The following is a 14,819-nucleotide window of genomic DNA, read 5'->3' as shown; positions in this document are numbered from 1 at the left end:
TGGAGACTTCCCTCCAGTATTCTGTGCAATCATACACCAAATTAGGTAGAAGGCAAAAAGCACTGTAGGAAAATGGGGACTTATCTCCACAACTCTGTGCAAAGGTACGTTTAATTCCTCTGATAATAGCAATGTCTTGGTGCAAATTTATAAAAACAGCAAGAAAGTTGATTGGTTGAATTTCCCTTCAAAACCTCAGTATGTGCATTTTGAAAAGAAAATGCTCAAGCTGGAAGGTGCAGCTTATCAAAATAAGGAACAACTAAAATCTTGGTTTTCTACAAAGCAGCAGGCAACTTTAGTGACAGATAGCACTTTGGTCTCTGTCCACAATTTCTCAGAGCTGACTCCTTGAAGCACCTTGGATACCTTACTTCTGTTTCAGTGTTTGATGTCGACTGCCCATGGCCATTTTTTATTGGCACCACATTACAGGATTTGCTCTCAGCTGTAATCTACATCTAAGACATCACAAAGACACTATCTAGTACCTTTGACCCACAAGCAGTAAGCACTAAAAATGAACTTTCAAGGAGAAGTTTTATCAAACTTGCCTGCAAACACTCTAAATTGAGAGTTTTAATGATGAGGCATTTTCCCTCAGTATATCCTCAATTTTGTCTTCCTCCAAACCTATCCAAAAACATTTTGACATAAAATAAGGAAGGATGGGGACAAAAAGGATGCTGTCAAATTATTAAAGTAGAGCCCAGCAAGGAGACCTAGAAGGGCTGTAGAGAAATACACTTGTCACTCGTGCCTCACTCTTGATAGATATTCTATATATCCTTAAGTTTCAAATTACAGTTTTTATTATTGTCTCCTTGGGCAAACTACTACAGTGCTTATCCAACCTTTATGATAAACTGAATTGCCCTGGTTTTTCAACAAACAGCTTGTGAACAGTAGGCTGAACATAGAACCTCACTTTGTAAGACATAACTGAGTTTTACACTAAAAATACATTTCCAAATGTCAGTATTTCCATGCTTATTTCAAATTAGCCATACTCATGTGTCAGGCTTTCAAAGACACATTTAAATTGTCAATGCAAAATTTGTAAACAGTTTTCAAACAACTTAGTAGTATGCCGAAAGTGCACTAAGGCAGAGAATTCACTATTAAGTACAACCTTCATTGGCTCACATATCAGTAAAAGTTGATATGCAAAGTATCAGCTTTTTCTGTTGTCATTCTGTTGTCATTCTGCTTTTTTGTGGTTTTGCATATTTTTTTTCCTGTATTATTCCTATATTTCCTGTATTAATAAAAGAGAAGACATAATGAAAAACTTGAGAGAGAATATAAGTGACAATCGGCAGCCCCATATAAGGCTTTCAGACTGTAAGACCCTTTCTTAGGGCAGAAAAATATCCATATCCTTACTGACATAGCTTCTCTTCATTGAGATTACACTAAAATCTGATACTTGATTTCTTTAACATGCCAGGGTAATGAGTTTGGCAATGCTGAATATTACTGTGTTACTCCTCCCATGGAGATCATATTTCTGGAGGATATTCAGCAAGCAGAAAAAGAGGGGGAGTAGAAGGGGTGTTTTAAAAGTCCAGCAACAATTTATTTCCTAGAGTGAACATTTTCTTCAAATCGTCTTCTTTTACTGACCAAGTCTAATAATATACAGAGTTCATCACATTTCAGGTCTCTAAATCTCACAATCAAAAGATCAAGAGATACCAAGTACAAGGTGATATTGGAGTACTGAAAATATTATCCTCAGTATTTCCCTGAGTTCTAAAACATTTTCTCTGACTTGAACACTCTTACATATGGTGGTACACACAACACAGGAACATCAACTACTGACGTCAAACTGGCGTAGGAAATTACACCTGGTACACTGTAACAGTTACGACAACAAGCAGAATCTGCCCATTCTACTTCTGGACAACTTATTGTATTCCACAAAATTCTGATTTCCAAAATTTCAGAATCACAGAACAATAGAATATGCAGACTGGGAAGGGACCCACAAGGATCATGAGTCTCCCAATTCCTGGCCCAATGCAAGACACCTCAAGAGTAACACCATGTGCTTGAGAGCATTGTCCAAATGCTTCTTGAACCCTGTGAGGCTTGATGCTGTGACTGCTTCTGTGGGGAGCCTGTTCAGTGCCCACACACCCTCTGGGTGAAGAACCTTTTCCTGATACCCAACTTAAACCTCCCTTGGCTCAGCTTCATGTTGTTTTGAGTCATGTCACTGGTCACAAGAGTGAAGAGATCAGCACCTGCCCCTCCACCTTCCCATCATGTCTAAATGCCGTGTTTGGACATGGAAATCAGTAGCCTGAATTTCAGAAGGGTTTCCAGCTATTTTCAGAAGGATTCCAGGTATTACCTAGCTAGGTACACATTAGCACAGTGACTGTCAATCATTAGCTAGCAATCCCAGCAACCCAACAAAGACACCAACATTTTTTGTGGTAGCTAAGTTGATTATTGAAAAGAAGAATCCCTAACTGACTTAGTTAAGCTATAGGCTGAAAACTGACACGGGGGAAAAAAAAGCAAAGATCAAAAAAAACAAAACAAATCCAACCAGGTTTTTTTTAAAGTGGCCAAGGATTAAAACCACATTGTTCATTCTTAATTACGATCTGACAAAGGCTGCTTCAGTTTCTTTTCTTCTAAGATAATACAAATGAACTCCTTAAGGATTGTGAATGTAAGGAAAATACCATCTTTTCAACTTTTTCTAAGAAAATCTCTCTTTGTTTTGTTGTTTCTTCTTCTTTTTGTTTTTTTATTTGGGGCAGTGGTGGTGTTTATTAAGGTATTTTTTTTTTAATGTATGCCTCCTAGAGATAGCAAAGAACTCAAATAATGCAAACACATCAATGAAAACCTTCTGGTGTAACAAAGCCTTGCAGATTTTCCCATTGTTTTGTTCTAATTGAATGCTTTCTGCCAGCTATTTAATTTTCATTCTGGCTTAACAGAACTATAACCAAAACTAGGCTTCCTAATAAAGAATGGTAGGATTTTTTTAACCTCTACTACCTTGAAACTCACAACATATTTTTACTAGGATATTCTGCTTTATCACGAGCCCACACATGATAAGCTTTACATGAGATGGAAAAATACATCTGACAGTACCATGCTTAACATTGACAAAACTCTCTTCAGGAGGAGAGCAATCTGCATCTTTTTGAAAGGTTCTACCTGACCTGGTCACTTATAGCAACATAAAATAATTGTGAGATAAAAGGTGGGAAAAAGACATAAAAAATCCCCCTACAAAATGTTGTTTTATCACAGCTAATTATTCTGACTCGTAGAATTTGTGATGAATGTTTTCAGAATCTTCCATTTTCAAAAACTTGCATGCTTTTATTGCCATTTTTAATTTTATTTCAGATAAACTTTTTTATAAATTCAGTTGACAAACGTTCATCCAAGCATGAATTGCTAAGCTTTACACAATTCACAGTGATGAGCAACAGTGTGTGACAAAACTTAAAGCTTATTCAACTTCTGAACTACTAAGCAAACATACATTGCAGAATGAGATGAATCTTTAGGTTTTTTGCTGACAAAAGTTTAGTAAAATCTTCTCTTCCCACTGGTGAAATGCCCGTCTCTTTAAAGAACATCACTTTTAAAAACCCCTTTAAAAATAGACACGCTATTGGCTTGTTTTAATAAAATAAGTACAAAAACTACAATTGGCATTTTCATAGGTAATGATAAAATACTGATCCTTTTTTCGCTGCTCTGAAATAACTGTTGACTTTTGTTTTTTCTTTTTAAAAGTTAGCTTTCTAATTTACATTTAATTAAAAGGATTTTTAAATTTTTGTTTTCAAGTTAGAAGCTTCGCAGTAGCATTTGGAGATATCACAGCAATCAAACCAATGTGAAAAGATTTAATACATTTAACTGGTAAATCTTGAGTTGATAAAGAACCACAATGCAGGCTAAACAGTTTTCTAATATGTATTGAAATGTATGTTATATATGTATGATGGTGTATAAATTTTACTTGTAAGTTGCAGTGTTTTTTACACAGGACTGTTGATCAAACTTTTTGCATTAAAAAAAAGCCTGTTCTGTCCTCATATTATGACAAACATATCTTCGTCTTTTGGCTCATATTTTGCTCCAGAATCCATGCTAACCATGTCTTTTTCCAACTTCGTTTTAATACCTACATTCATATTTTAATATTTACATTCACAGGCAAAAGCAAACACATTCACTAGTTCAGGTAAGAGAGGTTTGGGTTTTTTCTGAAATACTTGAATCGAATCATAGAATATCCCAAGTCAAAAGGGACCCACAAAGATCATCAAAGTCCAGCTCCTGGACCTGCACAGGACAGCTCCAAGAATTCAACCACGTGCCTGACTGTTATCTAAATGCTTCTTGCATCCTGGCAGCCTTGGTGCTATGACCTCTTCCTGGGGGAGCCTGCAATTTGATGGCAAAAAAAAAAACCAGAACAGTAGAATGCTAATACAACTCTTTTCCCAGGATTTATGATGAAATAGTAATAAAAAGCACAGGAAAGCTTGGGTGGGAAGAGGAAGTTCTTATTAATTCTGTGGACGGAAACTCTAGAACCTATCAGTGCAACCTGTGGCAATGTTTAACCAAATTCATGGTAAAAAAGGTTTTTCTTACGCCTAATTAGAATGTTCTATGCTCCAACTTGCATCTGTAGCCTTTGATTCTACCCCAATGCACCTCTGAGAACAGCCTTCTGTTCTGTCTTCTCTAAGTCCTTCCTTTACCTAGTTATAATCAGAAGACTGAGCCCTCCTGACCCTTCTCTTGTGGCTAAAACCCCTTGTCCTCTCATCTTCTTTCCACACCCTAGGTGCTCTCTAGCCTCCTGCCTTCCTGGAAGCTCTGCACAGAACCTGCTCCAGCATGCTGATGTCTTTCTTGTTGTGGGATGCCTAAAACTGGATAGGGCACTCAAGGTCTATCCTCAAGAGCTTCAAACACAAGGGATGAATCACTTGCCCTGATCTCTTGGCTACACTTCTGCTGCTGCAACCCAAGGTGCAGCTGGCCTTTGCTGCAAGGACGCACTGCTGACTCACAGAATCACTTAAGTTGAAAAGGCCTCCAAGGTCCTGAAGGTCTTTTTCTGCAAGGCTGTTTTCTATCCCTGCCTGTGTTGTAACAAGGGGATACTCCATCCCAGATGCATTTGCAAATCATTTATAAATTTCAACTTCATAAGGTTCCATTCAGCCCATTTCTCCACACTGTGCAGGTCTAGGTTGTGGGAGCCTCACCTCTATGAGGGTACTGGATTTATCAGTCCTTTATATTAAATATCTACAAAGACCACTATATATCCTTTCCCAACAAGTAGCCTAAATCAGATCTAACACTGACAGCTGCACAGGAAAACTGTAATTGCAATTTTATTAACTTGACCAACACAGCAGCAGCTGTCTACCAATGTCACAATGCATTCCAGCTATTTCTTCAATGTTCTTGAAATGAAAGCTCTTATGGGTTTATCAATTAGACTTGTGGTACTTTTCTTTTCAATGAATTTGCAAAAATTGTATCCTCCTAAGGAAAATGTAAGTTTCCTGGTGTTAAAGTGTGAATAACATAGGCATTTCTAAGGAAGAGAACTCTACTGAAGAAAGCATATACAAAGCAGGTGTGCTTTCCATGTTATTCAGCTTATTAGACTGCATTTTTGCGACTTGTAAGATACAGAAACTTCAGCATATTGCTTCAGGCACTCAGGCACAAATGACAGTCTATTCAAGAGACTTTCAGTAACAAATGGCACATCAGTTCTAGCAATTCCAGTACTGAGTAGAAATTCAGTTGAGAAAAAGTCTGTTGCCTTGCAAACGCTGTGTTCAAAGAAAAAGAGTAGGCTAGGTTAGAGCTACACTCCTCAGTTCAAACACTAAGACTCCTTAAAAAAAAAAAAAATCCAAAACAACAACAACAAAAAAAACCCGAAGAAACTGCTCACATAAAACAGTGATAAAGAATATGAAAGAAAATCTTAAAGTTCTAAGGATTTGCTAACAGTACACTTCTTTAATATGTGCTTAAAACTATCAGAGACTGAAGAGCTCTAAAGATATGCTGGCATCTAATTGCCCCGCCCACCCCCCCCATACTAAAGGGAGTGACAGACTGAAGATCTGGCCCAGAAGGAATAAGCACCTCAGCCAGAGGAATGAAGCAGAATAGAACATGACTTGTCTCCTTATGGAATGTACCATGAAATTTTAATACTCAGCAGGCTGAGTAATGAACTGTTCAGAGGCTGCCAACAGGGAAACACTGGGGAAGGGAGGAGTTCACAAGTTTTGTCCTAACTCATGGCCTAAGCATTTTATTCCGTTTTATCAGAAGCTACTGATTCTGCCTTTGGTTCACAGCCAAGTACTTGTTCCTTAAAAGAAAACAGTCAAGCCCTTTTTAGCAAAATTCCTGGTGAATACAGTCCCCAATCCCCTAAAAAAATGACTACAGATCAAGGATATGTCAAAGAATACAATGCTAAAGAAACATTCTCAAATGTAGATGAGCACTGGGAAGTCAGCACAGCAACCTGACAGAATTTTGACTTCGTTTAGTATCTGTGTTAGTTCTAAGCCCCTAAAATGATGATTTAGAATTTTTTGGACAGAAGATTACTTATTTAATACATATGGGATAAACAACAACCCAACACAAACAATATTAGATTATTATTGATTTCCTCTTTATATCACTTGCCAAGCCTAAGGACAGCTATCTAACTGTAAGCTTTCGATGTTATCTTCTGAAAAACAGTATTTCAGGTACTTCTTAAAATGTTTTTAGTTAAAATGCTAGAAATTGCCTGGTCGTGCGTAAAACATTTCCAGGGTAAATTACAGATGTCAAAAATTTGCATAATATCTCTTCCATTGTTCTATGTATTGCTATATTCCACAGACAGATAAGCAGTCCAATTATTAAACTTCTTGAATAACTGGAGTTTCAGAACTCAATGAAGAGTCAGTTGATGTTAATATCCCTGGTAACTCTAAAGTATAACTTTATCAATAAGAAAAAAGTTCACCAAGGAAGCATTTACTGCACAAGAAATTTCCCAACCTTCATATCGCTGACTGGAATAATCCTAAAATAACAGCATTATTTAAACATACCTCAGTATTACTCAAACATATTTCAGATAACTTTCTTGAAATGCAGCCATACCATATGTAAACTTTAAAGTGCTAGGCAAACACACTTGACATGCAAATATAGTATTCTCCTGCACTGCCAAATATTACCTATTTCATGCTGAAAAAAACTTAAGTAACATACTTTTTCTAATGTTGACAAGCCTAGATGGTGACAAACATATAACAGAGGATTTTATCTTAAGGAGTTAATTCTCAACTGATTTATTAAGAATGCTTGTATTTTAAGTCAACTTCATGTACAGCTTCTGCTGAATTAGTGAAAGATTTTTCTGACTTCTGCCATTTTAATGGATCTTTCATTCAGTATTTTTGTTACATCTTTGACATTCTACTGAATAATTATTTCCTACTTATAATGGAAAAATATCATTTATTTGATTGAAACGTTGTTTGAATTGCTTAGCTTGGCATGTTATACTTACTATTATCTATTCATATTTCCACTGATAAAAATAGAACACATGCCTATACAACTTTTTTTTTTCCTCAATTCTTGAAACTCTAGTACCATCATCTTCCATTTATTAGCTTCACTGAGAAAACAGAAACACACGTATCAAGAAGCTAAAAACTGCAAAGTCTGTACTTCCACTAAATTCACCAAGAGATCAGTTTCCTTTGTTACAATTTCTTAAATAAACTTGCCATCCTCCAAACAATGTACCAGGACAATTTCTTAAAGTAAACCAATGTTTAAACAAAGAGAGTCACTTATATCTTCTCATTACATTTTGATGACAGGTCAGCAGCTTTACGTAATTCATTCTAAAGCTTTTAATACCTTGAGTGATAAAATTATGATTAAACAGGTTCACTTATCAATACATCTCTGCAATTATGAAGCTAAAAATCTTCAGCTGAAAATTACAGCTGTATTGGTGGGGGAAACAAGTTGCTGATAATCCATTCAGACTCCAGCAAATCAACGAATTCCAAATGTGACTACTATTCTGTTACTGGACAAACAAGATACAAAATCGCATGAAATTTTCTTTTTAAAAAGCAGGTCACAATGCAAATTTTCAAACTCTACTAAAATCTCATTCTCCCTAGTGTATAACTTTTTTACAAAAAGATTATCAAACTTGGTGATAATTCATAACAGCAACAAAATTTACTAATTATAAAGACATCAACAATTTGTACATTACCTAATGCTGCTCATGCTTCCAGTTTCTGATCCAAGTTTACATCTCTCCAGCTGGCTTGCAACAATCTGACGTTCAGCCTCAAGTTCTCGAGTCAGTCTCTCAAACTGCAGTTCCTGAAAAAAGAAAGTTAAACCATTTGCTTTGACTTCTCTTGAGATTAAGAAGGAATTTCCAAATACATTTAGTAAGTCAGGCCTACAGAGTTCATGCAGATCTCTCAGTAGCATACAGATCTTAGCAAGCTGACCTAAGTATGATCACAAATAAGTACAATTTGTGTTACTGAAAAAAAGATGCAAAGTTCTGTGGATGATCCTGTGGTGACAGAAGTTTCTGCACTTAAAAATTGATAACCATCACAGTATACACCAGTGAAATTAACTAAATTGTAGGTGTGTTGATATGGCCTGAGCACAGCTTAATTTCTGCATTTAATGATGTGCAGTAGGAAAACTCAAGTAGTTTTGGACAAAAGCTGTGCTAACATTCCTACCACTAATTTAATGTATTTTCTTTTATTCTGTCAAGGAAACCAAATCACTCCTACCAGATAAGATTTATCCACAGAGCTTATAAAAGTACTTATAGCGTGGTTTTGGTTTTATACACAAAAGATTCTTTTTTAAATTAAAAAAAGTAAAATGAATATAAGTAAAATCTCCACCATTTCTTAAAGGGCCACATTCCCCACATACTGTAGCACTAGTTTTATCAAATTAAAATATTAAATACTTTTGGGGAGCTAATGGTTATTGCAAATTTGTGAAGTGTTGCTGCCCTTCCATTTTGGTCATAGTTACATTATGTCATTTTCACAGGTAAACAAAAACATCTCTCCTGCCCCTTTCTGATGAAGGCTGAAGGAGAAATATTTTGAGAGTCCATTTCTTAAATAATTCCCCTACCCACACAAATTCACCCATTATCCCTTTCTCCCTCTTTTTTTTTCCAAAAGGACCTCCCTGTAATGCAGAGTATGGGAGGGAGTCCTTTGAATAACTCCTCAGAAAGGTCCTGCCTGGCAGAACAGCACTGGAAATTACTGGAGTCATGACTTATGTCCACCAAGGGCCATTGAGAACTTAGTATTTGAGAGAAAGGAAGAAATGGTAGAAGCAGAGTAGGACTCATAAGTGTTCATTCTATGTCCTACCCAAAACCTCTGACCAAGAAATCAAGGGTAAATGAAGGCATTAAACTTTTCACATCTCTGAAATGAGGCAAACCATAACTGAAATGTAAGACAGGAACTGGCTGGTGGTCATTCTGCTTAATCCAACTGGATCACTCCTCTTTGTTTCTCTTGCTACTGACATGGAATAACTTCTGTCCTGCACTATGAGTAAAGGGGGACATCCACATAGATTATACACAGCATGAAATAGCCAGTGAATACTTAACTGGCCACTATGTGACAAAGCCTGCTTAACTGTGAATTTATTATTCCAAACAAATCTATACAGAGTACAAGAATGCCACTGAAAGTCAGATTGATTTGAAGATCAAAACATCACTGCTCATTAAGTGAAATGGTCAACAGTGCTATAGTAACCAATAGTTAATAGTATTCTCTTCACATTTTTGTAGCGTGCAGAACTATCTTTTTCACTGTTACCTGAAGATATGATTAATAAAAATCACCTGACAATAATCACCTCTTTCATATATGCCTCCTTCACAGAGAGCTTTTCTCTCACCTAGAAGAATCAATTGCCTGAAAAGCCAAAGAGACCGTTGATCGGGTTTCCAAGAGTTATTATTCAAATCCTGGTCTTGTTTGCATAAAATAAAACCCTTAATGCAGAAATACTACTAAATTGTTGAAGAATGAAAAATCAAAGTGATACAGTATTTGCCATGCCAGCATGCTTATATCAAAGCATGCAAGCCTGGAGAAGTTTTGATAGTATAAAATACCCAAGAAAATCAAACTGAGCATTATGTTTACTTTCAAAATAAAAGCAGAAGTTTTAACAGCTATCCTGTTCCACTGCATTTTTTAAGCTCCTTGATTCTATCACAACAATGCACATTTTGGTGCTTAGCATAGATTTTCATCCAGTCAGTTCACCTCTCACCATCCCAGGTGAGGCAGGTCAGACGTGTTCTTTGCCGTGGCTTAGCACGGACACTTGGCTTACCTGCCTAGTAAGAAGGTGCATCTGTCCCCATAATGCTGCCAAGAGAATGTTAAGCACCAAGAACTCGGCAACAAATGCTCCTCACTCTCTGTTGTCCACCTGCCTTTTCCTAGACATCAAGTGCAGCTCATTGTGTTCTTTAAATCTAGTAGGGATGCAAACAGTGTTTCTCCAGCTTCTCCCTTTTGTCCATGCTATGCCAAGCCAACTAAATACAGAAATGCCCCAAACCTATTTTACTGAAATACTTCAAAAGTAAGTATTATTTTGCCTTTTTTTTTCCTTCAACGGTCTGGATTGTGTATCTTCTCATATCTTTTCTATGCTTTGTATTCCTTCAATTAATCACTCTGGTTGACAACTTTTCCAGAAACTTCTGCATTTCTTCAAATAATACCCTTTTGTCATGATAACTTTGTCCACAGAACATTTTTTTGCTCATGATTCTAGTCTCCAAAATATACTTTTCTACTCTTCACTTTGACATTTATTTTTCTTTCCTACTTACTGCTTTCTGTTCTCTTCTGCCTTCCATCTTTCTTTCATTTCCTAGCACATTTCATGACTCATCCTCCACTAAATTTCTTTCAGTCCTATTACACTAAGAGCTACTCCAGCAAATGCCTTAAACTGATTGGTTTAAGGAATTTCTCTCATTCTCTCTCTCCCTGGTTCCTTATTGAGGAAACTCTGCTCTTCTCAAAATGTAGAAATTATTGTTTTCTGGTTTCACTGCCCACATTATTTAAGTCCTGCCCTGCAGAGATTACTAGAAAAGGGCAGTTGTATGTATGTTACTCCTCAAGCAGGAAGCAGAGATGTACTCAATTACTTAAGAAAGAAATAATCTTGGGTTTCTAATGCATGAAAATGGCTAGAAAACATGAACAGGAACATCATTACCAGCTTTTTAATTACTACTATTTCTTGCTTAATCATGTTCTGTCAGGTGCCATCAGAAGTTAGAAATTAAAGGAAGGAGATAAAAGGTGGGGAGGTGGGATATGTGCAGAGTTAAACACTTACTACTTCAAGAATTATCCTCTACATTAAATTTAATAAGCAACTGTGTTTGGTATTCCCTCATGCCATGAAAAGGTGCAGGTCCACAGGGTTGCCTTTGGACTGAGAAAAGGAAAGAAGAATTCAAATAAGATTTGTGAATCTGTTTTCCCTCCATACCAAGAAACCTGGGCAGAAAACAAATAAATAAGCTTCCTTCTCTTTGTTTGGGAAGCAGTGAGAGTGACTAATATTTGAATAAATCCATATGTTTTACATTTCAAGCAGCTGTCACAGTGTAAGAAGACAGAAACCAGAAATAGCATTTGCTTACATTTTATAAAAATAATCACTGAACCTGACTCCGTCATTTGTCTTATTTGTTATGTTTACAATCATTTTCACCAGTTCATGCCACATTGTGTTATCTTCACAACTTTCTATTATTTATCTGAATCAAGCTAATCAGAACAACAAAATTAAAAACAAATTCCTACTCACTGATTATGCAAATCTGTTGTCAAGACAATTGCAGAATGAAGAACAGCAGAAACTACAATGCAACATCAAAATTAATTTACTTAATAGCATGTCAAGAGCAGCCTCAACGACTGTGTTACAAAGGGCAATAATGCCAAAGCAAGCGCCCATGCAAAGGCACTACAAAGTGCAGTGACCAGCCTGGCAGTCCTTAGCACTTGGCACCAGGAGGGGGTGTGGGAGTGGGAAGCCACCAGAGATCAGAGATAATGATGAGAGTAATCCAGAGAAATCACTCAAGAGAGCAACTTGGAAAGGGAAGAACTTCATGATAACCTTATCAAATTGTTTTGAAGTTATACAAAGTATTTATCACCTAGAGCCTGAAGTAATTTATGTTTTAAAAATGGTATTTGGCCACTACCATGCTGGGGTTAGTTTTGTAAAAAATATTCATTATTCCATAGATGGCAATTCAATGCACTTTCTTTTTCAGCAGGAGTTTTGTATTTTATCTGTCCTCTGCAGCCACCAAAGCTTCAAGCAGTATATAAGACTTGAGCCAGGTCATAACATTTCACAGTGGTCCAGACACTGAACAAGCATGATGGAAATCTTCACAGCCTTTGGAAAAGTTAGGAACTCCTGAGCTCAGGGCACACCAAACCAGAGGATATTCTGGTTTTTTTTTTTGCTTTACATGTGCTGGGTCATCTATATTGACCCATTTGAATGTTGGGAAAGGTAAAATAGGGCAAAAGAAATTGGCCTGTATTTGGAGTTGATCTCATTTTACTTTGTCTGTTACAACCTTAAACTAATCCTTCAATTGTTTCACACAGAGATATGTATCAATGCCAAGCAAAAGACACAGTAAAATCAGTAGTGACAGTAAAAAACAGCTGATTAAAAACAAACAAACAAACAATTAAAAAACAAAAAACAAAAACAACAAAAAAACCACCAAAAAAACTATGTAAATTTAGACCCAAGAGGGTTGCAAAATTACTGGGTTCCTAAGAATTGTTAGGTCACGACATGAAAAGAGGAGAAGTGTTTAGCTTTTGATTGCAAATATGCTATAAAAAACCTAATTGGGGCAAATGGTGATCATTTGAATCTTCAAATACAGACAAATAACAGCACTGATAATCCAGGTTGGGAATCCTGGGTGAGATGAATACGGGAAGTCTGATTACAGCTACACAAACAAATAAATCGTCTCTGGGATTGAAGTCTTCCAAAGAAGGATCTTAGAAACCGCAGAAGTTCAAAAAAAGTACACAGGCTGTAGAAGTGTACAACGTTGGCTCTATCTTTTTGTAATCTGTTAAACAAGAAAAACCATACCTCAATTAATGCCACAAGTAGTATATGTATATTCCTAGGCACATCCTATGGCATCATGCACAATGCCACATACTCCACATCTATACGCTCCAAATGAACGCCACTACTCAGAGTAGTGTTGGTAACAAATTGTTCTTAACCTATTGTACCAAACACACATGAATAGCAAAAACTGGAGCACATGCTTCCTAAGGAAAACAGCAAAACCTAGGAAAGTTTAGCTTGGCAGAAACCTAGGGACAGATAGCATCAGACACAAACCAGACCTGACAGCCCATCCTGTAAGTAGAAGGAAAACAGAGTGTCTTCATGCTTTCAAACAGTACAAAAACCACCACTACCAATACCCCCAAACATCTGACACTAAATGCTCTTCAAAAGCTTCGAAACTGGACTTTAGAATCAATATTACCAATCAATAGCTTCCACATTCTCTACACTCTATTGTTGGACTGTGTTTTCACTTGTTCTGTTCTTATCCTTTTTCACTGGACTTACACTGAATAACATGGGGGTGATGGAAAAAGCTCACAGAAAGGTAATCAGACAAGCAGAGAGGCGGCAGATTCAAAAACTCAGTGGTGGGTACATACGTTCTTGAAGAATCTTAATGGAGAAGTGACTGCACCTATAAGTACAAGTTTCCAGGTAACCAACCTGAAGGAAGCAATTCATACACTGGAGGGCAGGACTACCACTCAGATGAACTTTGACAAGCTGGAAGGCCAACAACAGTGCCATGAAGTTCATGAAAGAGAAACAAATGGTCCTGCATAAAGGATGGAATCCCATGTAACAGTACAGCATCTCCTCAGAAAGGATCTGGGGGCGTGGTGGACACAAAGTTGTGATCAGCAGTGCATTGCTGTGGTGACAATGGCCAAACACTCATTTCACTGCACTAACAAGAGAGCTACTAGTAGAACAAGGAAACTATTGAAGTGATTAGTCCCTCTTATTCAGTACTCCTTAAGCTTATATCAAGTAGAGTGGTTGATTTTGGGCCACCAGGACAAGACATGACAAGATTTTTGAAGCAAGACCACCAGAGGGCCACAAAAATGGTTGGTCAGAAGATTAAAGCACATATTATACAAGCAGAAGGTGAAGGAATTTGGTTTGTTTAGCATGGAGAAGAGATGGTCTAGGGAGGATGTATTTCACAGAATCACTAAGGTTGGAAAAGACCTCCAAGATTAGAAGTCCAACCTTTGACCAAGCACCACCATGTCAACTAGACCACAGCACTAAGTGACACATTCAGTCATTTCTTGAACACTTCCAGGGATGACTCTCTTCCAATGCTTAACAACCCTGTCAGTGAAAAAATTCTTCCTGGTGCCCACCTGAACCTCCCCTGGCACACTTTGAGACTGTTGTGCCCTTGTCCTCTCACTGGCTGCCTGGAAGAAGGGATTGATCCGCACCTTGCTATACCCCCATCAGGCAGTTGTAGAGAGCAACAAGGTCACCCCGAGCCTCCTTTTCTCCAGGCTAAACAG

The 14,819-nt window shown here is 37.2% G+C and overlaps 1 long non-coding RNA gene across 1 annotated transcript in view; it reads right to left on the bottom strand.

Moving 5' to 3' along the window:
• Nucleotides 1-8,344: 8,344 nt before the first annotated feature.
• The window catches only part of LOC121673088, a 28,213-nt gene continuing 21,738 nt past the window's right edge, over nt 8,345-14,819 (bottom strand). The window contains exon 2 of the long non-coding RNA XR_006019133.1: nt 8,345-8,457. This is a non-coding gene — a long non-coding RNA (uncharacterized LOC121673088). The remainder of the gene's footprint in view (nt 8,458-14,819) is intronic.

This window comes from Corvus kubaryi, unplaced genomic scaffold, assembly GCF_017639235.1.
Source record: "Corvus kubaryi isolate FWS band 111438036 unplaced genomic scaffold, C.kubaryi_AGA036_p1.0 65174, whole genome shotgun sequence".
Classification (NCBI taxonomy): domain Eukaryota; kingdom Metazoa; phylum Chordata; class Aves; order Passeriformes; family Corvidae; genus Corvus; species Corvus kubaryi.
The sequence above is the reverse complement of the archived record's forward strand: the minus strand, read 5'-3'. Positions and strand labels throughout refer to the sequence as shown.